The sequence below is a fragment of the Jaculus jaculus genome, chromosome X, assembly GCF_020740685.1.
Source record: "Jaculus jaculus isolate mJacJac1 chromosome X, mJacJac1.mat.Y.cur, whole genome shotgun sequence".
Classification (NCBI taxonomy): Eukaryota; Metazoa; Chordata; class Mammalia; order Rodentia; family Dipodidae; genus Jaculus; species Jaculus jaculus.
This window is the reverse complement of record NC_059125.1, coordinates 6,644,085-6,668,609: the sequence shown is the minus strand read 5'-3', so window position 1 is coordinate 6,668,609 and position 24,525 is coordinate 6,644,085. Positions and strand designations below refer to the sequence as shown.

The window sequence follows — 24,525 nt, the reverse complement described above, 5'->3', positions numbered from 1 at the left end:
CATATTCTCTCTCTCTCTCTCTCTCTCTCTGTGTGTGTGTGTGTGTGTGTGAAATTAATAAATATAAAAATATTTTTAAATATATTGAATGTATTAAAATAAGGGTATACATGTCCCATCCCTTTAAGTTCCAATTCGCTAAATCTGAGAATTTGCTTTTGCAGTTGGCTCCCAGGTAATGGCTATGCTACTAATGGTCTCTCCTATGACTAACAATGCACTCAAGCGTGCAGGGGAGAGCACCCAATGAAAACAGATTTTGTGTCCATTTGTCAAGTAAACACTCAAATATCTTCTGCATTAAGCATGGTGCTTGGGCTAGAAAATCCTATTAAAGGACTGGAGAGATGGCTTAGAGGTTAAGGAAAGCCAAAGGACACAGGTTTGATTCCCCAGGACCCACGTAATCCAGATGCACAAGGGGGTACATTTGTCTGCTCGCTCTCTCTCTCTCTCTCTCTCCCTCTGCCTTTCTCTGTCTCTCTCTCAAATAAAGAAAGAGCCGGGCATGGTGGCACACACCTTTAATCCCAGCACTGGGGAGGCAGAGATAAGAGAATTAATTGCAGTGAGTTCAAGGCCACCCTGAGACTACATAGTTAATTACAGGTCAGCCTGTGCCAGAGTGAAATCCCAAAAAAATAAAAATTAAAAAAAAAACAATAAAGAAAGAAAGAAGGGGCAGAGGGAGGGTATTACCATGGGATACTTTTTATAATCATGGAAAATGTTAATAAAAATTGAGAAAAAAAAAGAAAGAAAATCCCTTTAGAATTATGTGCTTTTGAGCTACGCACGGTAGTATATACCTGTAATCTCAGAACTCAGGAAACTGAGGGAAAAAAATGAGGAGTCAGCCTTGGCTTAGTGAATTTGAGATCAACCTGGGCTGCATAAAACTGTCTCAAACAAAAAGAAAGAAGGGCTGTTAAGAGCAGTTGCTGTTCCAACACGAGGATCTGAGTTCAACCTTCAGCACCCACGTTAAAAACCAGGCATGGACATGCATGCCTGTAACCCTAGTGCTGCATGGGGATGAAGACAGAAGCATTGCTGGAGGTCCCTAGTCAGCTCATCTAACTGAAAGACAGGAAACTCCAGGTTCAGGAAATAAAGTGGAAGAGTGATGGAGGATGTTTGACGTCTTCCTTTGACATCAGCATGCATGCACACAAGAGGTGCACATATATTGTTTTTCAAGGTAAGGTCTCACTCCAGCTCAAGCTGACCTGGAATTCACTATGTAATCACAGGGTGGCCTTGAACTCACGGCGATCCTCCTACCTCTGCCTCCTGAGTGCTGGGATTAAAGGTGTGTGCCACCATGCCCGGCCAAGTTATGTGTTTTTAAGGACTGTGAGTTCAGTCATGGCTAGCATGGACTACATGGTGAGACTGTCAAAAAAATTGTTTCTCAGAGGGAGAAAGATTTATTAATTTTTCTTTGTTTTAGCAGGGTTTTATGCATCCCACTCTGCCTTTGAATTCATTATGTAGCCAAGGATAACCTTGAAGTTCTAATCCCCCTGCCTCCGCCTCCCAAGTTCTGGGATGGCCAGCATGCACCATCACTGCTGTTTATGTGGTACTGGAGATAGAATCCACCATGCATGCTAGGTCAGTTCTCTACCAACTAAGGCACATCCAGAGTCCCTTGTTAATCTTGATTTCAACAATATTGATGAAACATCTACCATGTGCCAGTCATTCTTCCCAACAATGGAGATATGATTCACAACAGCAAGGAGATTTGACGAGGTTATACAAGTAACAAAAGCCCAAAAGAAGAGGCAATTATAGTTCAGCTTCTATTGAATTAGGGGGACAATCAGGTAACTCTAGAGGAAGGAGATGATGCTGGGGTTTGTAAGCGATGCCTCTGGAACAGTTGTTTGTGCTGATATTTACATACTTCTCAATCAACAAGATTCATCTTGTTCCTTTTCAAATAGCTTGGTTCCAATTATGCAAGCCCAGCAAAAAGTGAAAAAGCAAAACACAATGATTTTGGATTGTGCAAATGGCTCTCCTGGTAGCATGATGAGAAAACCCAATGCAAGTGAGGCATGGTGGTGCACACCTTTAATCCCAGCACTCAGAAGGCAGAGGTGGGAGGATCGCTGTGAGTTCGAGGCCACCCTGAGACTACAGAGTGACTTCCAGGTCAGCCTGGACTACAGTGAGACCCTACCTCAAAAAAAAAAAAAAATGGGTGAGACAGGAACTGGAGAGATGGTCCAGCTTTTAAGGCACTTGCCTGTAAAGCCTAATGACCTGGGTTCAATTGCACAGTAGCCACATAAAGCCATATGCACAAAGTGGCACATGTGTCTGGAGTTCATTTGTAGCAACTGGAGGCCATGACATGCCCATTTCTCTTGCCCTCCTTGCAAATAAGTGAATAAAATATTTAAATAAAAGATATCAGGCATGGTGGTGTACACCTTTAATCCCAGTACTGGGGAGGCTGAGGTAGGAGGGTCACAACCCCCCCACCTCAAACAAATGGTGAAACAAGAGGATGACCTTGAGTTATGAATTATAAATGAGACTCTGGCTCCAAAAGCACAAAGAAAGAACAAAAAAAAAAAGGTTGGGCTGGGGATGTAGCTTTGTTAGGAGTGTACTCGCCACAAAGTCCTAGGTTTGATCCCCAAACTAAATGTGGTGGTACACACATGCAATCCCAACACTAGGGAGGTTGGGGGCAGGAGGATTAGAAATCCAAGGTCATCCTTGCCTACATAGCAAGTTCAAGGCCAGCCTAGACTACATGAAGCCCTTTCTCAAAAAAAAAAAAAAAAAGTTACCAATACACTGCGCCTTCCTTCTTTCTTTCTTCCTCCCTCCCTTCCTTTTTTTTTTTTCTGTTTTTTGGTTTTTTGAGGCAGTCTCACTGTAACCCAGGCTGACCTGGATCTCACTCTGTAGCCCAGGCTGGCTGAGCATTCCAGTCACTTACTCTCAGCATTTTGACCATTAATGAAACTCTGCAGTTACCACTGCAAAAAGAAGCTTCTCTCACCAGAGCTGACAGCAGCACTAATCTGTGGGCCACTATGACATTTTCACACATGTCTGTCATCTATTTTGATCACGTTATGCTCCCTGTTTCTCTCCTTTATCTCCCCCACCACTGTTATTGTTCCTCTTCCCAAATGGCTTGCCTTCTATTTCCTTGCCTCATATATATGAATATGGATTTCGCATATGAGAGAAAATAGGCAACATTTGCCCTTTATTTATTTAGGCATTTATATATTTTTTTTAATTATTTTATTTTATTTGAGAGAGAGAAAGAGGCAGAGAGAGAGAATGGGCATGCCAGGACCTCCAGCCACTGCAAACGAACTCCAGACACATGTGCCACCTTGTGCATCTGGCTTACATAAGCCCTGAGGAATTGAACTTGGGTCTTTGGCTTTGCAGGCAAGCACCTTAATCATAATCTATCTCTCCAGCCCCACATTTTATTTATTTATTTATTTACAAGATTTCTAGCCCAGGATGGCTTCAAATTGGACCTGTTACCAAGGATGGCTTCGAAGGTCTTATTATTCTACATCCTTGTGAGTGCTACAATCATAAATGTGTGCCACCATACCCAATTATGCAATGCTAGGGCTGGAACCCAGGGCTTCATGCATACTAGGTAAGCACTCTACCAAATGAGCAACATTCCTAGCCCCAATATTTTTCTTTATGGATCGGGATAATTTCACTTAATATGATGATCTCCAATTACATTCTTTTTCTTGCAAATGGCATCCTTTTTATGTGTGTATGTGTATTGTGTGCATGCATATGTACATATGCACATTCGTGTGTGTGTGTGTGTGTGTGTGTGTGTGTGTGTGTGTGTGTATGCGTAAATGTAGACTGGAGAATAACCTTGAGTGTCATCCTAAGGAATACCATTTATCTCCTTTGAAATAGGGTCTCTCACTGGACGGGAGCACACCAATAAGGCTAGAGTAGCTAGCCAACCAGTCATAGGGATCCTCCTGTCTCCGTCTCCCCAGCACTATGATTACACCTGGCATTTTTACATTGTGGGGCTCGAACTCAGGTACTCATGTTTGTGAGGCAGGCACTTTACCCACTGAACTATCTACTGAGACCTTCTTTCCCTTTCTAGCTGAATAAAACTCCTTTGTTCTTATGTGCCACACTTTCTTTATCCATTATATGTTGATGGATATCTAAGCTTATTTCATAACTTGGCTATTTTATCTTTGATTGCTATCATAAAGTGGGATTTCATAAAGTTAAACAAGCTATGGCAATAACCAGATTGGATTTCTTGAACTATAAGGTCACTTCCAGGTGTGTCTTTTGGAGGAAAAAAAAGATTCCTTATTTTTAAAACATATTTTATTTATTTAAGAGAAAGAGGTAGAGAGACACATGCACTCCCTTGTGCATCTGGTTTACATGGGTTCTGAAGAATCAAACCAGGATCCTTGGGCTTTGCAGGCAAATGCCTTAACCTCTAAGCCATCTCTCCAGCCCTGATTCCTTTAAAAACAAAAAAAGACATTTTCAGGGCTGGAGAGATGGCTGAGCAGTTAAGGTGTTTGCCTGTAAAGGCTAAGGACCCACATTCAACTCCCCAGATCCCACATAAGCCAGACGCACAAGGTGGTACATGTGCACCAGGTCACACATGCACACAATATAGCACACACACCTGGAGTTTGATTGCAGTGGCTAGAGGCCCCGGTGTGCCAATTCTCTCTCACTTGCTCGCTCATTGTCTCATAACAAAATTAAAAACACATTTTTATCTATGCAATGAGAATATGTCTCCTCCTTTTCCTATGTCTCTACTGGATTAACTGACATTTTAAAAAAAACTATGATTGGGACGCTCACATTATACACTCCCAGCCTGCTGCAGGCTTCCTAGATTGCCTTTATTCTGTTTTCGATTTTAAAAGAATCATATTCATGTACCATCAAGCCAACTTAGTCCAGAATCAGGAGAGCCACGAAAAGAGTTCTAGCTGAGTGTAGTGGCACACACCTGTAATCCAGCCCTTGACAGGTACAAGCAGGAGGATCTGAAGTACAAAATCAGCCCTAGTTATATAGTGAGTCAAGGCCAGTCTGGCCTACATGAAACTCTGTGTCTAAAAAAAAACAAAAACAAAAACAAAAAACTTAGTGAAAAAAAAAAAAAACTTAGTGGTTCACTTGGGAAGTAGAGGATCAACATGAGTTTGAGGCCAGCCTGGGCGACAGTATGAATTCCAAGTCAGGGCTAGAATGAGACCTTGACCCAAAAAAAAAAAAAAAAAAAAAAAAAAGCTGGGGAGATGGCTTAGCAGTTAAGCGCTTACCTGTGAAGCCTAAGGACCCCTGTTCAAGGTTTGATTCTCTAGGACCCACGTTAGCCAGATACACAAGGAGGACCATGTGTCTGGAGTTCTTTTGCTATGGCTGGAAGCCCTGGGGCACCCATTCTCTCTCCCTCTTTCTCTATCAAATAAATAAATAAAATATTTTTTTAAATGTTTGCTCAGGTGTAGCTCAGTGGTGCAATGTTTGCCTAGCATATGTAAGGCCCTGAATTATCCACGTTTCAATGGTTCCTTTTCTTGGTAGTCTCTTTATGTCACCCAGGCTATCCTCAAGCTTTCCATCCTCCTGCCTCAACCTTCTCAGTGTTAAGCTTACAGGTGTTTACCATTACACCCAGCTTCAACATTTTTTTTTTTTGAGGTAGGGTCTCACTCTAGCCCAGGCTGACCTGGAATTCACTATGGAGTCTCAGGGTGGCCTCGAACTCACAGCGATCCTCCTACCTCTGCCTCCCGAGTGCTGGGATTAAAGGCGTGCGCCACCACGCCCGGCTTTCAACATTTTTTTTTTGAGGTAGGGTCTCACTCTGGCTCAGGCTGACCTGGAATTCACTATATAGTCTCAGGGTGGCCTCAAACTCTTGGCGATCCTCCTACCTCTGCCTCCTGAGTGCTGGGATTAAAGGCGTGTGCCACCACACCTGGCTTAGCTTCAACATTTTTTTTTTAATTTTTATTAGCTTTTTCCATGATTATAAAAAAATCCCGTGTTAATTCCCTCCCTCCCCCCCCAACTTTCCCCTTTGAAATTCCATTCTCCATCATATTGCCTACCCATAACAATCATTGTACTTACATATATACAATATCAACCTATTAAGTACCCTCCTCCCTTCCTTTAGCTTCAACATTTTTAATTTAAAAGTTCCATTTTATTCAGGCTTAATGTTCAGCAAGGCCAAATTTGTAATGAACAATGGCTTAAACATGAAGCTGTTTTGTTGTTGTTGTTTTTGAGAATAGGGTCTCTCTAACCCAGGCTGACCTGGATCTCACTGTGTATTCCCAGGTTGGCCTTGAACTCACAGTGATCCTCCTACTTCTGCCTCCCAAGTGCTGGGATTAAAGGCATGTGTCACCACACCTGGCTTCTGAAGCTATTTTTTAAATCATGCCTACATCAAGGACAGAATATAGAAGTAAAACTCCAGCAGTTACTTTCTGCTCTTGATGTTTATTCTCCTCTGAATTCAGAAAGCCCTCACTAAATGCAAATGTTCTTAAGGGGTTTCTAAATGAACTTGTCAACTGAATTTCCCTGACAAGTCACAGGCAATGAACCCTCGATGCCAGAGTGGCAACCCCAACTAACGATGTCTCTTCTCCCTCCAAGGACAGTATTTGGCATCAAGGAATTTTAAGGAAAAAGAAATAGGGCTATGGATGTAGCTCATTGGTAAAGTGCTTGCCTCATATGTATAAGGCCTTAGGTTCAATCTTCAGTGCCATAGAAACAAAGAAGAAAGAGAAAAGGAGAGAACCAGAGGCAGTGCCAGGCATGGTGGAAAAAGTTCCTATAAATCCAGCACTTGAGATATGGAGCCAGGAAGGAGGATCAGGAGTTCAAGGCCATCTGCAGCATAGCAAGGCCAAGGTTATCCTGAGCTACATGAGAACCCTGTCTCCAAAACTTAAAAATAAAAATACAGACTCAGTGTGTAGCACTAGGGAACTGAGGGAACCACTCAAGGAAACAAGCAATTTGACAGATTGTCGAACCCCCATGCATAGCCCTATTATATTGATTTCAGTCCAAACATAAAATATATATAAACACAAAAATATAGGGTTATAGAGGTAGCTCAGTGGTTAAAGGCACTTGCTTGCAAAGTTTGACAGCCTGGGTTTGATTTCCCCAGTACTCACATAAAACCGGATGCAGGGAGCAATGTATGCATCTGGAGTTTAATTTCGGTGGCAGGAAGCTCTGGTCTGCCAATATTTATTCCCATTCTCTCTCTCTCTCTCTCTCTCTCTCCCTCTCTTTCTTTCCTTTCTTCTTACAAATAAATAAGAAAACAAAAAAAAAATGAAGCTGGGCATGGTGGGGCACACACATTTAATCCCAGCACTTGGGAGGCCAAGGTAGGGGGATCGCTCTAAGCTGAGGGCCAGCCTGAAACTACAATAGTGAATTACAGGTCAGCCTGGCCTAGAAAGAGACGCTACCTCAAAAAACAAGCAAACAAAATATATGTAGCTTTAAGATTTTAAGTAAGTGGTGGGCCTGCAAAGACTCCTTGACCTAACTATAGTCAATCTTCTCTGAGTCCTCTTTGACTAGGTCTGAACATGGGTTCCTCTCTGACCTCATGAAAAGCGGTTTGAGCAAGAATTCTACGTCAACTTAGCAAAATACCATGCCTTTTGTAATCAAAGTTTTTAGGGCAGCCCCAACCAGTTGGACTTGGTCACCCTCAATTACTCACTAGAAGAAACCAGTAACGGGGGCAAGCAAAGAAAAATTTATTCAATGTGGCCACATCAGTAAGAAGTAAATAGTGCAGGAAACGTTTTCCCTGGGGGAAGGTGACCAAACTTCTATTCACCCTCAAAAGGTCTTGCATGACAAACCAAGTATGAGTGCACCAAAACCATTGCTGGATGCTGGGCATGGCGGCACACACCTTTAATCCCAGCACTCAGAAGGCAGAGGTGTGAGGATCGCTGTGAGTTCGAGGCCACCCTGAGACTACAGAGTGAATTCCAGGTCAGCCTGGGCTACAGTGTGACCCTACCTCAAAAAACAAACAAACAAACAAAAAACCCTACATGATACATGTATTACTAGTTTGGCTGTTTTTTGAGGCTGGCCTCAAACTTACTATGTAGCCAAGGATGACTTTGAACTCCTACTTTTCCTTGCCTCTGCTTCCCAAATGTTCAGGTTGCAAACATGTGTCACCATGCCCAGCTCAGCAATAACGACCTCTTCAGACCAAAACTGGGACAATGATCAATCAGACCACACCTTGGTCAGGGCTACTTAATTAAGCATACCCCCTACTCCTCTGTCCACACCCCAGTTCTTTATCTACTTCAACCCAAAGTTCATGTCAGGACCTTGAAAATGGAGTTGGGATTCTCTCTTCTCAATGTGACCATTTTGAATAAGCTTCCTTTTCTCTCCTTTTCACTATTAGTGATCTCTTTCATCACTGTATTAAGAGGCAAGTGGCTGAGTCTAGCTTTGCAGGGGATACGGAGGAGGGCTCCCAGAAGCCAGGCTTTTGCCCTTAAAACTCTGGTGACAACTTCTTTCAAAACTCCTCAAATCTTGGCAGCATCATTTGAGGTTGGAACACTGTGTTTCAGGAACATCCTTGGGACATGTCTGGGATGCTAGCCAACAACTGATCTTGCCAACATTCATAATCCAAGATGCATCTACTCAACTCCTACCCACCCCACAGGATTGAGTTTGAGCACTGCATTAAAGTCTTCCGCAGTTGAACTATGCCTGTGTACTGTCTTCAGTTGCATCAAGCCAGGGTGTTAGCATGCACACAATTCCTATGACAGACTAAACTATTAGCCTTGCCCTGTACACTGTTTCCTCAGCATTTCTCATTATTCTTCTTTTTCCGCTTAATAGAGAAATAGAATCTTATCTAGAACAAGAATGCTTCTTTTTTTGTTCATTTTTAATTTATTTATTTGAGAAAGACAAACAGAGAGAGAAGGGCAGAGAGAGAGAGAGAGAGAGAGAGAGAGAGAGAGAGAGAGAGAATGGGTGTGCCAGGACCTCCAGCCACTGAAAATGAATTCCAGATGTGTGCACCCCCTTGTGCATCCAGCTAATGTGGGTCCTGGAGAATCGAGCCTTGAACCGGGGTCCTTAGGCTTCACAGGCAAGAGCGTAGCCACTAAGCCATCCCTCCACCCCAAGAATGCTTCTTAAACCACATTTCAAAAAGAAGAAAAGAAAAAACACCTTGCATGAGATGTTTCTGGAAGAACCAAGAACAATCAGATAATATGAACTTGCAGGATTCTATAGTCTAGTGCTTAACACATTCACCTGACAGATAATATGAACTCCAGGGAAGAGAATAAGGTTTTGGGCACAAAGTTAATAAGAGACATTTCCATAACCTTTCAATTTAGAATCTGTGCATTTTAAAAAATATTTTATTTTTATTTATTTATTTGAGAGAGAGAGAGAATTGGCACCCTGGAGCCTCTAGCCACTGCTAACAAACTCCATACGCATGAGCCACCATGGGCATCTGGCTTGTGTGGGTCCTGGGGAATCGAACCTGGGTCCTTGGGCTTTGCAGGCAAATGCCTTAACTGCTAAGTCATCTCCCCAGCCCTGATTATGCATGTTTTTTTAAGAAATTGTTTTTACTACGTGGACTAGAAAAGTCTTTTTTTAAGCTTGGATTCCACTATAGGTTAAACATTTCTTGCATCCTACTCTTTAGATCAGTAATCTCTTTCCACAAAAGGCCAAATAGCAAATATTTTCCACTAATATCTGGTAGGTACTCAATAAAAACATACTTTAGAAGCTGGCGAAATGGCTTAGCAGTTAAAGGTATTTGCTTGCAAAGGTTTTCTGCCTGGGATCAATTCCCTGACACACCCTTGACCATGCACATAACATGCACATAACATGCACATAACATGCACACACACACACACACACACACACACACACACACACACACACACACGCAAATCCTGTTAAGTCTTTTAAAAAATTCATACACACACTTTAGACTAAGGGAAGAGTGTCAGTTCATTCACTATGTTAAAAATGGGTAAGAAGGGACTGGAGGGATGGCTTAGCGGTAAGGCATTTGCCTGCATAGCCAAAAGGACTCAGGTTCATTTCCCCAAGACCCATGTTAGCCAGATGCACAAGGGGGTGCACACGTCTGGAGTTCGTTTGCAGTGGCTGGGGGCCCTGGTGCACACATTCTCTCTCTCTCTCTCTATCTCTCTTTCTCTGTCAAATAAATAAATATTTTTTTTAAAAAAATGGGTAAGAGCCAGGCGTGGTGGTGCATGCCTTTACTCCCAGCACTCGGGAAGCAGAGGTAGGAGGATTGCCGAGAGTGCGAGGCCACCCTGAGACTATGTAGTGAATTCCAGGTCAGCCTGAGCTGGAGTGAGACCTTACCTCGAAAAATAAAAATAATAACAAATAAAACTGGGTAAGAAGGAAGAACATTGATTGAAATAATGTCTATAGTATGAGGGAAGGGCGTGGGGATTCTCCATTTTGGAGAAGTCCTTTTGCAGCTAGGATGTGGGTTACTTTGCATGTAATTCATGTCACATGAAGGACAGTCCTGATTGGCCAGCTGGAAGTTCTGGGAGGTTAGCATGAGCTGCTATATATATAATTTTCAGTTGAATTTCCTATCGTACAATCTCTGCCATGCAAATCAAGGTTGTGGGAACAGGGCAGTCTTGGTCAAAGGGTGGAGGGCAGCAACTCTGAGCTGCTGCTCTGTGGTGCCAGGTTATATCATTCCAAGATTAAGAATTTAGGGGTCCTGGGCCAAGCTTATGCAAGAGTCTGCCTCTATTTTCTGGTTTCTTATTAATGGCCTTCTCTTCACACTATTCATGTCTCCCCTCATAACACAAAAGTAGTAAGGTAGTGAGAGGGGGAAGGGATATGATGGAAAGTGGAGTTTTAAAAGGGAAAGTGGGGGGAGGGAGAGAATTACCATGGGATATTGTTTATAATCATGGTAGTTGTCAATAAAACAACTTTTATTTAAGTAGTGAGGTGAAAGAATGGCAATGCTCCAAGAAATTTTATTCACAATACCAAATGAAAAAACTATAAAGAAACATAACCAGGGCCTAGCAGTTAAGGTGCATGCCTGCAAAGCCTAAGGACCCAAGTTCAATTCTCCAAGTCCCACATAAGCCAGATGCACAAGGTGGCACGTGTCTGGAGTTCTTTTGCAGTGGCTGGAGGCCCTGACACGCCCATTCTCCCTCTATCTCTCTCGCTCTCTCTATCCCCCTTTCTTTCTGTCTCTAATAAATAAATAAATAAAAATAAATCTTTTTAAAAAAGGAACATTGACTTCCAGTTAAGATGGTGGCATAGGTACCACACCAAAGCAGCCTAGGGGGGAAAAAAGACCAAAAAACTTCAGCAATATGCACACTTTTACTAAAAACTGAGGTGTATAGGAAATTGAAGCAGCAGCGGAGAAGTAGGAGAGATCCAGAGCATCCAGAGCCCGCACAGGCCGGCAAAAGCGGCCCCGGCAGCTCCGCCATCTGCAGCAGCGGCGGTGCACCAGAAAGTCACCAGGCTCAGCTTGAGCCATAGGAAAAGCCAGGTGCGGGAGCTTCCCCTCACACCGCGCTCTCCGCAACTCAGGAAACGTGAAGGGAGAGCGGCAGTGAGCAACAGAGGAGCAGACCACGAGGTAGAAGAACACGTGGAGCAGCGAGAGAACCAGAGCAGCTGTGGCTCCCGCCCCTCCCCCACCACCTGAGCCCAGTTCCAGTGAATAGAGCAGTGGTCCAGGGACCCGGCCATGCCAACTTGAGCTGCCTGCGGGACCCAAGCAGAAGCAGAGTCCGGCAGCAACATCAGCGGTTCTGGCACCCGTAACAGTGGCCCCAGCAGCAGCAGATCCAGTAGCGGCAGCAGCGGCAGACCCAGCAGCAGCAGACCCAGGAGCGGCAGGTTCAGAGGCAGCAGCAGCAGATCCAGCAGCAGCAGCTTCAGTAGAATCAGCGGCAATGGACCCAGCAGCAGCAGCTTCAGCAACAGCGGTGGCTCCAGCAGTGGCAGCTACAGTAGCAGCAGCAGAGGCAGCAACAGTGGTGGACCCAGGAGCAGCAGGTTCAGGAGCAGTGGTGACAGAACCAGCAGTGGCAGCTTTAGCAGCAGCAGTTCCAGCAGTGGGGGTGCTGATCTGTAGGGCCACACTTGCCAGGCTTGATTTGCCCCACAGGAAAAGCCAGTGCCCAGCTCCAGAAATCAGAACAGCAGCACGACGACCCAGGCAGCAACTTGACTGAGACCAAAATCATCCAAGGTAACTGGGATTGCACCAGGGAAGGGTCTCACTTGGTCATAAGCTGACTTGGATCCCTCAACAGACAGGAAATCCTAACCTCTTTGTTGAGAGAGGATCTGGTCATTATAATAACTACTCTTACATACATACTTGGGGCTGTTTTTTATTGAATGTGTACAGTGTTTAGTTAAATTTTAGAATCTACCTGTATTTTATTCCACTCAGCCTACTTGAATACTCCCATAGCAGGGAAACTCAACCCCTAGGAACACCTTTAAATTTTTTTTTTGTTCATTTTTATTTATTTATTTGAGAGTGACAGAGAGAGAAAGAAGCAGATAGAGAGAGAGAGAGAATGGGCGCGCCAGGGCCTCCAGCCACTGCAGACAAACTCCAGACGCTTGTGCCCCCTTGTGCATCTGGCTAACGTGGGACCTGGAGAATCAAGCCTCGAACCGGGGTCCTTAGGCTTCACGGGCAAGCGTTTAACTGCTAAGCCACCTCTCCAGCCCTAGGAACACCTTTAGAGATACTCTGAGAGTCTTAAGAGCCACACCTAACACCTTAAGCTCCTACCTTGATGATATATAACATCAGATCAATTGATACAGCTAAGAATACCCAGCTAGCTAGAAAATCCAAGCATTAACTTAATCCAAGATGCAAAAATATATACATTATAACACAAGAAACACAAAAAGCAAGACGATATAAATCCACCTAAAAGTATTAATGCATCAAAATGACCTCCAGTGAGAACAAGTTAGAGGAAATGCCTGAGAAAGATTTCAAAAGAATGATCATAAATATGTTCAAAGAGGTCAAAGAACAAATCAAAGGAATCAAAGAAAAAATCAAAGAGGAAATCAAAGGAATCAAAGAGGAAATCAAAGAAGATGCAGGACACCAATTTAATGAACTAAAGAAGGCAATACAAGACATAAATAAGGAAATAGAAATAATAAAGAATAACTAGTCAGAATTACCAGCAATGAAGAACACAGTTAATGAAATAAAAAACTCTGTAGAAAATCTCACCAGTAGAATGGATGAAGGAGAGGACAGAATATCTAAGCTAGAAGACCAGGTGGCAGATCTAATACATTCCAACAAAGAAAGACAAACTTATAGAAAAGTATGAGTGGGAATTTCAAAATATTTGGGACACTATGAAAATATCAAATATAAGAATTCAGGACATAGTAGAAGGAGAAGAATTCCACTCTAAAGGCATAGTAGGCATCTTCAACAAAATCACAGAAGAAAATTTCCCCCAAATTGGGAAAGAGGTGCCAATGCAGATGCAGGAAGCCTTTAGAACCCCAGCCAGACAAAACCTGGAAAGAAACTCTCCTCACCATATTACAATCAAACTACCAAACACACAAACCAAAGAAAAAATATTGAAAGCAGTTAGAGAGAAAAATCAAGTTACCTACAAAGGCAAGCCCATCAGGATTATAGCAGATTATTCAACAAAAACTTTAAAAGCCCTAAGGGCTTGGAGTGTTATATTCCAAGTTCTGAAAGATAACAACTGTCAACTAAGGTTACTTTATCCTGCAAAGCTATCCATTCAAATAGATGGAGAAATAAGGATATTCCATGACAAAAGCAAGCTAAAGGAGTATTTGAAGACAAAACCAGCTCTACAGAAAATACTTGAAAGAATCCTCCATGCTAAAGAGAAAGAAAAGCACACATATAAGGAACCTAGAAAAAACAAGCAATACTCAAATACTAGTAAACACAAGAGAGCACAGGTATAACCGGAACCCCCAAAAAATGGCAAACATAAATACACACCTTTCAATAATATCTCTTAATATCAACGGCCTCAATGCCACAATGAAAAGACATAGGTTTGCAGACAGGGTTAAAAAGCAGGATCCTACAATTTGTGGTCTCCAAGAAACTCACCTTTCTACAAAGGACAGATGTTATGGTAGGGTGAAAGGTTGGAAAATGGTGCTTCAAGCAAATGGGCCTAGAAAACAAGCAGGGGTTGCTATCCTAATATCTGACAAGGTAGACTTCAGTCCAACGTTACTCAAGAAAGATAAGGAAGGTCACTTTATATTGATTAAGGGCACACTCCAACAGGAGGACATTACAATCCTAAACATATATGCACCTAACATAGGGGCTCCCAAATTCATCCAAAAAACACTATTAGAAATAAGGTCACAGAAAACACCAAACACAGTGGTGGTGGGTGACTTTAATACCCCACTCTCATCAATTTACAGGTCATCCCAGGAAAAAATAAACAGAGAAGCATCTGGACTAAATGAGGTCATAGAAGGAATGGACCTAACAGATATATACAGGACATTTCATCCAAAGGCTGCAGAATATACATTCTTTTCAGCTGCACATGGAACATTCTCTAAAATAGACCATATATTAGGACACAAAGCAAATCTTAACAAATTCAGGAAAACTGAAATAATTCCTTGCATTCTATCTGACCACATTGGAATTAAACTACAAATCAGTAGCAAGAAAGGCTATAGAGCATACACAAAATCATGGAAACTAAACAATACACTACTAAATGATGAATGGGTCAATGAAGAAATCAAGAAGGAAATCAAAAAATTTATAGAGTCAAACGATAATGAGAACACAACATATCAAAATCTCTGGGACACAATGAAGGCAGTTCTAAGAGGTAAATATATAGCCTTAAGTGACTATATTAGGAAATTAGAAAGGGGCTGGAGAGATGGCTTAGCGGTTAAGCGCTTGCCTGTGAAGCCTAAGGACCCCGGTTCGAGGCTCGGTTCCCCAGGTCCCACGTTAGCCAGATGCACAAGGGGGCGCAAATGTCTGGAGTTCGTTTGCAGAGGCTGGAAGCCCTGGCACGCCCATTCCCTCTCTCTCCCTCTGTCTGTCTTTCTCTCTGTGTCTGTCGCTCTCAAATAAATAAATAAATAAATAATTTCAAAAAAAGAAATTAGAAAGGTCACGAGTATATGACCTAATGCTTCACCTTAAAGCCTTGGAAAAAGAACAAGGCAAACCAAAAATCAGTAGATGGGAAGAAATACTAAAGATTAGGGCAGAAATTAATGAAATATAAACAAAAAAAAAATCCAAAGAATTAATGAAACAAAGAGTTGGTTCTTTGAAAGGATAAACAAGATTGATAAAACCTTAGCAAATCTGACCAAAACAAAGAGAGAAGAGACACAAATTAATAAAATCAGAGGTGAAAAAGGTAGCATCACAACAGATGCCAGAGAAATTCAAAAAATTATAGGGACATACTATAGAAGCATATACTCCACAAAGTATGAAAATCTGAAAGAAATGGATGATTTCCTTGATCTATATGACCTACCTAAATTAAATCAAAATCAGATTAATCACTTAAATAGACCTATAACAAACATGGAGATCCGAACAGTTATCAATAATCTCCCAACTAAAAAAAGCCCAGGCCCAGATAGATTCACTGCTCTATTTTACCAGACCTTTAAGGAAGAGCTAACACCATTGCTTCTTAAGCTTTTCCAGGAAATAGAAAAAGAAGGAATTCTACCAAACTCCTTCTATGAGGCCAGCATCACCCTAATACCAAAACCAGGCAAAGATAGAACAAAAAAAGAAAATTACAGGCCAATCTCCCTCATGAACATAGATGCAAAAATTCTCAACAAAATGTTGGCAAACAGAATACAAGAGTATATCAAAAAGATCATTCACCCTGACCAAGTAGGCTTTATCCCAGAGATGCAGGGATGGTTCAATATACGCAAATCTATAAATGTAACACATTATGAAAAGGAATGAAGGACAAAAATCACATGATCATCTCATTGGACGCAGAGAAAGGATTTAACAAAATCCAACATCCCTTCATGATAAAAGTCCTACAGAGACTGGGAATAGAAGGAACATATGTCAATATAATAAAGGCTATTTATGACAAGCCTACAGCCAACATATTACTAAATGGGAAAAAACTGGAAGCTTTTCCACAAAAATCAGGAACAAGACAAGGGTGTCCACTGTCCTCACTTTTATTTAATATAGTTTTGGAAGTCTTAGCCATAGCAATAAGGCAAGAGACACACATAAAAGGGATACAAATTGGAAAGGAAGAAATCAAGTTATCATTATTTGCAGATGACATGATTCTATACATAAAGGACCCTAAAGACTCTACTAGCAAGCTGTTAGAGCTGATCAAAACCTACAGCAATGTAGCAGGATACAAAATAAATACACAGAAATCAGTAGCCTTCATATATGCTAACAACAAACACACAGAGGATGAAATCAGAGAATCACTCCCATTCACAATTGCATCAAAAAAAAATAAAATACCTTGGAATAAACCTAACCAAGGAAGTAAAGAATCTATACAATGAGAACTTTAAAACACTCAAGTGAGAAATTGCAGAAGACACTAGAAAGTGGAGAAACATCCCTTGTTCCTGGATTGGAAGAATCAATATCGTGAAAATGGCAATCTTACCTAAAGCAATCTACACATTTAATGCAATCCCTATCAAAATTCCAAAGGCTTTCTTCATGGAAATAGAAAAAACAATCCAAAACTTCATTTGGAATCACAAAAAACCTCGAATATCTAAAATAATACTGAGCAACAAAAAAGAGGCTGGTGGTATCACCATACCTGATTTTAACCTATACTACAAAGCCATAGTAACAAAAACAGCATGGTACTGGCACAAAAACAGACATGTAGATCAGTGGAACAGAATAGCCCAAGTAGCTATAGCCACCTGATGTTCGATAAAAATGCCAAAAATACTCATTGGAGAAGAGACAGCCTCTTCAGCAAATGGTGTTTTGAAAACTGGATAAATATCTGCAGAAGGATGAAAATAGATTCTTCTCTCTCGCCATGCACAAGAATTAAGTCCAAATGGATTAAAGACCTTAACATCAGACCGGAAACTTTGAAACTGCTAGAGGAAAAAGCAGGGGAAACCCTTCAACATATTGGTCTTGGCAAAGACTTTCTGAATACAACCCCAATTGCTCAGGCAATAAAACCACAAATTAACCACTGGGACCTAATGAAATTACAAAGATTTTGCACCGCAAAGGACACAGTGAAAAAAGCAAAGAGGCAACCTACAGAATGGGAAAAAATCTTCGCCAGCTATATATCTGATAGAGGATTAATATCTAGGATATACAAAGAACTCAAAAAGTTAAATAATAAGGAATCAAACAAGCCAATCAAAAAATGGGCTATGGAGCTAAATAGAGAGTTCTCAAAGGAAGAAATACGAATGGCATATAAGCATCTAAAAAAATGTTCTACGTCACTAGTCATCAGGGAAATGCAGATTAAAACTACATTGAGATTCCATCTCACTCCTGTCAGATTGGCCACCATCATGAAAACAAATGATCATAAATGTTGGCGGGGATGTGGAAAAAAAGGAACCCTTCTTCACTGCTGGTAGGAATGCAATCTGGTCCAGCCATTGTGGAAAACAGTGTGGAGGTTCCTAAAGCAGCTAGAGATTGATTTACCATATGACCCAGCTATAGCGCTCCTAGGCATATATCCAAAGGACTCATCTCATTTCCTTAGAAGTACATGCTCAACCATGTTTATTGCTGCTCAATTTATAATAGCTGGGAAATGGAACCAGCCTAGATGTCCTCAACTGATGAGTGGATAATGAAGATGTGGCACATTTATACCATGGAGTTCTACTCAGTGGTAAAGAAAAATGAAGTTATGAAATTTGCAGAAAAATGGATGGATCTGGAAAGGATTATACTAAGTGAGGTAACCCAGGCCCAGAAAGCCAAGCACCACATGTTCTCCCTCATATGTGGGTCCTAGCTACAGTTGATTGTGTTTCTGCATGAGAAGGAAAATACTTAGTAGCAGAGGCCAGTAAGTTAAGAAGGAGATATAAAGGGAAGAGAAAGGAAGGGAGGAGGGTACTTAATAGGTTGGTATTTTATATATGTAAGCACAATGATTTAGATAGGGAGGTAATCTGATGAAGAATGGAATTTCGAAGGGGAATGTGCAGGGGGGGAGGTATTACCATGGGATATTTTTTATAATCATGGAAAATGTTAATAAAAATTGTGAAAAGAAAAAAATAAAAAAATAAAAAGAAAGAATTAGAGGACTGGCAAAAAATTAAAAATGGGGAAAAAAAGAAAATAATCCAACAAGTGAAGAAACCACAAGTATAGATAGTAAGCCCAACTCAGAAGGATGAAGCTAAATGGCATCCCTGGATCATACCATCATCTTTTAGATCAACTTATAAAAAGCCTGGTGTGGGGCTGGAGAGATTGCTTAGTGGTTAAGGCATTTCCCTGCAAAGCCAGAGGATCCTGGTTTGAATCTCCAGGATCCACATAGGCAAGATGCACAAGAGGGCGCATGCATCTGGAGTTTGTTTGCCATGGCTGGACGCCCTGGCATGCCCATTCTCATTCTCTCTCTCTCAATCTCCCCCTCTTCAATAAATAAAATTTTTAAAAAAGAATCCTGGTGTGGTGGTGCATGCCTTTAATCCTAGCACTTGGGAGTTAGAGACAGGAGAATCACTGTGATTTCAAGGTCACCCTGAGACTACATAGTGAATTCCAGGACAGCCTGGCCTAGAGTGAAACCCCACCTCAAAAAAAAAATGCTATTGATGATGGGGTTCAGGGCACACTGTCCCCAAATATGGCACTATGGCATGATGAATATTTTCTATTTATTTATTTATTTATTTTTATTTGACACACACACACAGAGTATACATGGGTGCACCAGGGCCTAAGGACACAGGATTGATTTTCTAGTACCCACGTAAAGCCAGATGCACAAGGTGGCACATGCATCTGGAATTTGTTAGCAGTGGCTACAGGCCCTGGCATGCCCATTCTCTCCCTCTATCTTCCTCTCACTCTCTCTCAAATAAATAAATAAATAAATAAATAAATAAATAAATAAATAAATAAAATGTTTAGAATTATTTAAAAGGGCTGGAGAGATAGCTTATCGGTAAAGACATTTGCCTGTGAAGCCAAAGGACCCAGGTTTAATACCCCAGGACCCATGTAAGCCAGATACACAAGGCAGCATATGCATATGGAGTTCATTTATAGGTGCTGAAGGCCCTAGTGAGCCCATTCATTCTCATTCTCTTTCTCTCTCTCTCTCTCTCTCTCTCTCTCTCTCTCTCTCTCTTTCTGTCAAATAAACAAAACAAAATTTTTTTTTTTGGTTTTTTGAGGTAGGGTCTCACTCTGCCCCAGGCTGACCTGGAATTCACTATGTAGTCTCAGGGTGGCCTTGAACTCACGGTGATCCTCCTACCTCTGCCTCCTGAGTGCTGGGATTAAAGGCATGCACCACCATGCCCAGCCCAAATAAAAAAAAATTAAAAAAATATTTAAGAAACCTCTGTAACACTCCATCTCCTTGGCTCATATGAATTAAATTGCAGAAAAATAACATCTGTCTGAAGAGATACAGGTAGTGGCCCCAAGGATGTAAAGCTTCATTCTGAGGAAGAGAAGAAATGAAGTCTAGAGAGGAAGACCCTGCTTAGAACTTGGTTTTCTTTACTTTCAAATACTTTTATTTATTTATTTATTTATTTATTTATTTATTTATTTATTTATTTATTTGCAAGAAGAGATAGAGAGGATGGGCACATGAAGTCCTCCAGCCACCACCCATGAACTGCAGATGCATCTGGCTTTGTACATCTGGCTTTATATGGGCACTAAGGAATCGAACTCAGGTGGTTAGGTTTTGCAGGCAATCACCTTCACTGCTACGCCATCTCTCCAGCCCTAGAACTTGGTTTTGTTGTTCAGCATACAGACAAAAGGACTGTAAATACAAAGCAAATTCTCCCACTCTCTAGAAGTCGAACCCTTCATGGCTTGGAGCTTTACCCAGTGGTACAAACTCCTCATGACCTCTGACACTTCACCATAAATGGCCAGTCTCAGGGAGGATGGCAAGTGGTGCTGAAGCATTTGCTACCTCAAGATAGTGAGCTACCCACCTCTCATCTACTCAAACAGAACCCCTACAAAAAGCCCAGGAGGCAAGGCTGTGAATGTGAAAGGATCCAACTCCCCCTCAAGAGAGTGATTCTCTGCATATTCACCTGTTATGTTTCTGTCTGCAGGGTCTATTCTTTTAACTAATTATTAACTTTCATGCAGGCATGTGTGTGTGTGTGTGTGTGTTGGGGCGCATCAGGACCTCTTACCACTGCAAGGAAGACTAGACACATAAGCCAGTTTAGGGGGTGGTGAGGCTTTATGTGGATGGCTGGGGAAATGACCAGACCTGGAGGCTTTATAAGCAAGCACCTTTAACCTCTGAGCCATCTCCTAGCCCTCACAGTGTTTGTTCTTTTGTTGTTATTTTTATTTATTTGAGAGTGACAGACACAGAGAGAAAACAGGGGCACCAGGGCCTCCAGCCACTGCAAACAACTCCAGACGCATGTGCCCCCTTGTGCATCTGGCTAATGTGGGTCCTGGGGAATTGAGCCTTGAACCAGGGTTCTTAGGCTTCACAGGCTAGTGCTTAAGTGCTAAGCCATCTTTCCAGCGCTAAGCCATTTCTCCAGCCCTCACAGTGTTTATTCTTTACCAAAACTTTTGTATCAACTCTGATCTGGTAAATATTTTTGCCCCCACTCCTAGGGTTCATCATTCCAGGCACAATTGGTCCATTGTATCCACCTTTTCTCCCATAAAGGCCCTTTGCATGCCAGTGCCCCACAGAAAATAGAAACTTGAGATGGAAAAGTCTCCTCTACTCTCCTCAGCAAGAGCTTTGAATAAATCTATGCCTTTTTACGAAGTTCTATGTCCTGGGTCTACAGTTGAGCATAGAAAGCAATATAAGCCTTAAGATTTTGGTACCATAGGCTGGGGAAATAGGTCAGCACGTAAAAGCATTTGCTTGTGAAAGCTGCCATCCTGGGTTCAACTCTCCAGTGCCCACATAAAACCATACACAAAATGTAGCAGATGCAGCCAGGCATGATGGTGCACATCTTTAACCCCAGCACTCGGGAGGCAGAAGTAGGAGGATCACGGGTGAGTTCGAGGCCACCTGAGATTAAATTGTGAATTGCAGGTCAGCCTGGGCTAGAGTGAGACCCTACCTCAAAAAAAAAAAAAAATAGCAGCAGATGTGTTTGAAACTCATTGGTAGCAGCAGCAAGAGGCCCTGGTGTGTGTGTGTACATGTGTGAAAATAAATAATAATAAAATAAAGGACTCTGATAACACTTATACCAGAAGGCAATCATTGTAATCACCATACACTTTGCCCTATTATATTCCCCATAACTCCTCATCAGACCTGTTGTGCTCAGGTTTATGTTTCTTACTGGTGTTTCCTTATGAAGGCTCCCATGAAACATAAAAGTTATATTAAAAATAAAGGTGATTTCCTTTTACAAATCTGGTTTCATCATAGGAGACTGAGCCATGAATGTGAGATGAGCAAAGAAAAAATATTTTTTACTGGGCATGGTGGTGCACGCCTTTAATCCCAGCACTCAGGAGGCAGAGGTAGGAGGATCACTGTGAGTTTGAAGCCAGCCTGTGACTACAGAGTGAATTCCAGGTCAGCATGGGCTATAATGAGAGCCTACCTTGAAAAAAACAAAACTAAAAATTAAAAAATATATATACTTTTCCTCCCCTCCACATCTCACTTCACTAGTGCAGCATCAACAGCTTGCAGAACCTCAGCCCTCAGAGGAGCACTGGTGAGTACCAATACCTGGTCCTGACCTAACAGAGAATAGATGACCATGGACCTAGTGTTATAGTGGACACTGGAGTCCAGAAGAGGCATGCTGGGATTTCTAGGTTTCTGTGCCCAGAACAAGGAAATGAACCAGGACCACATGGCTAGTATAGAAACAGAGATAGTTTATCAAGAGAGAATAGCAAGGTTGGAGAGATGGCTGAGCGGTTAAGGTGCATGCCTGTGAAACCTAAGGACTCAGGTTTAATTCTCCAGGTCCCACGTAAGCCAGAATCAGATGGTGGCACATGCATCTGGAGTTTGTTTGCAATGGGTAGAAGCCCTGGTGTGCCCATTCTCTCTCTGTGTGTCTCTATTAAATAAATAAATAAAAATACAATCTTTAAAACAGAGAGTGAGAGAGGGAACAGCAGGGCTGGAGGGATAGCCTAGCAGTTAAGGCGTTTGTCTGCAAAGCCAAAGAACCCAGGTTTGATTCCCCAGGACCCACGTTGACCAGATGCACAAGGGAGCAAATGCGTCTGGAGCCCTGGCATGCCCATTCATTCTCTCTCTCTCCCCGGCTTCCCTCCCTCCCTCCCTCCCTCCTTCTCCACCTCTTTCTCTGTCAAATAAATAAAATATTTATAAAAATATATTTTAAGAGCAAGAGACAGAAGCACATCTGACAACGGAAGAAGGCCAGAGCTGGAGAAGTGCCAATGCACCAATGCCAGGCTGATTGAGATATTTGTGTTGTGGGCACCCTTTCTGTACATGTCTGTGACTTTAGCCTTTGAAGGAGTTTCCATCTTCCTGCTAAATGAGTTCTTTCATATGGTAATCTTAATGTCTTTTCCATCCTATTCTACCACATTAGAACTTTCAATTCCAACTAAATCAAAAGTGCAAGTAAGATATACAGCAACAGTTAGGTGTGATGGCGCATGTCTTTAATCTCAGCACAGGGGAGGCTGAGGCATTTGATTTTCAGTGAGAGGAGCTACCTCAGGAAAGAAGTCTGCTGGTTCTCAGGCTAAGAGTCTTGAACCAGCTCTTCCAGGAAGATGGCGGGGAGGGGGTTGTTCTGCAGAGAATCCCCCTTCAGGATCTGTGAGGAAGACAAGAAAGAACAAGAAGACTCCTGGAAATGGAGACGGTGGCAGTACCAGTGAAGTACCCCAGCCCCCATGGAAGAAGAGGGCTCGGGCAGACCCCACTTTTGAAAGTGAGGAGGCATTTAAAAGTAGAATGGAAGTCAAAGTGAAGATTCCTGAAGAATTAAAACCATGGCTTGTTGAGGACTGGGACTTAGTTACTAGGCAGAAGCAGCTATTCCAACTCCCTGCTAAAAAGAATGTAGATGCCATTCTTGAGGAATATGCAAATTGCAAGAAATCACAGGGCAATGTTGATAATAAAGAGTATGCGGTTAATGAAGTTGTGGCAGGAATAAAAGAATATTTCAATGTGATGTTGGGCACTTAGTTGCTCTACAAGCTTGAAAGGCCCCAATATGCTGAAATCCTCTTGGCTCACCCTGATGCTCCAATGTCCCAGGTTTATGGAGCACCACACATGCTGAGATTATTTGTGAGAACTGGGGCAATGTTGGCCTATACACCCCTTGATGAGAAAAGCCTTGCATTATTATTGGGCTATTTGCATGATTTCCTTAAATATCTGGCAAAGAATTCAGCATCTCTGTTTACTGCCAAAGTGGCTTCTGCTGATTATCATCGCAAAGCCCTGTGAGGGTCTCCTGACCACTTACTGTTACGTCTGCTATCTGTAAGCCCTTCTGTCTTAGTTTTCTCATTGTATAATTGATGTTCTTTAAAATTGTCAATGTATAACAGGGCTTATGTTTCAGTTTGTTTCCTGTTCTGTTGTAAACAGAAAAAAAAAAAGGAGTGTAAAGTCTTTCTCATTTCAAAGTTGCTACCAGTGTATGCAGTAATTAGACAAAGAAGAAACATTCAGTAGGACATTTTATTGCCTAATTGACAACATTGCTTGAATGCTTGTGGTTTACTCCTTTGACACTACACGATTTTCTAATATGTGTTAATGATACATGATGAAACGCCCTGATTCCTAGTGCCAAAGGTTCAACTTAATGTATATACCTGAAGACCTATACATCTGTGCTCTTTTTTTTATGGTGCTTAAAGTAAAACAGCCCATCCTCTGCAAATCCATCTATGTTGTTCCTTAGGCATTCTATCTTTGCTCAAAATGTTGAAGGATGGTGGTTTGTTTCCTGGTTTTTGTATTTGAGTCTAGTGCACATTCTAACATGATAGAGGAAATACATTATTGTGCAGCCACAATTTCCTGAAAAGTTGATATTTTAGGAATTGTATTTCAGGTCTTAAATAAAATTTGTTTCTAAATTTCAAAGAAAAAAAAAAACAAAAAC

At 41.8% G+C, this 24,525-nt stretch overlaps 1 pseudogene; it reads left to right on the top strand.

Moving 5' to 3' along the window:
- The first annotated feature begins 110 nt into the window (after positions 1-110).
- Positions 111-23,998, top strand: LOC123456642 (annotated as a pseudogene).
- The last annotated feature ends 527 nt before the right edge of the window (positions 23,999-24,525 follow it).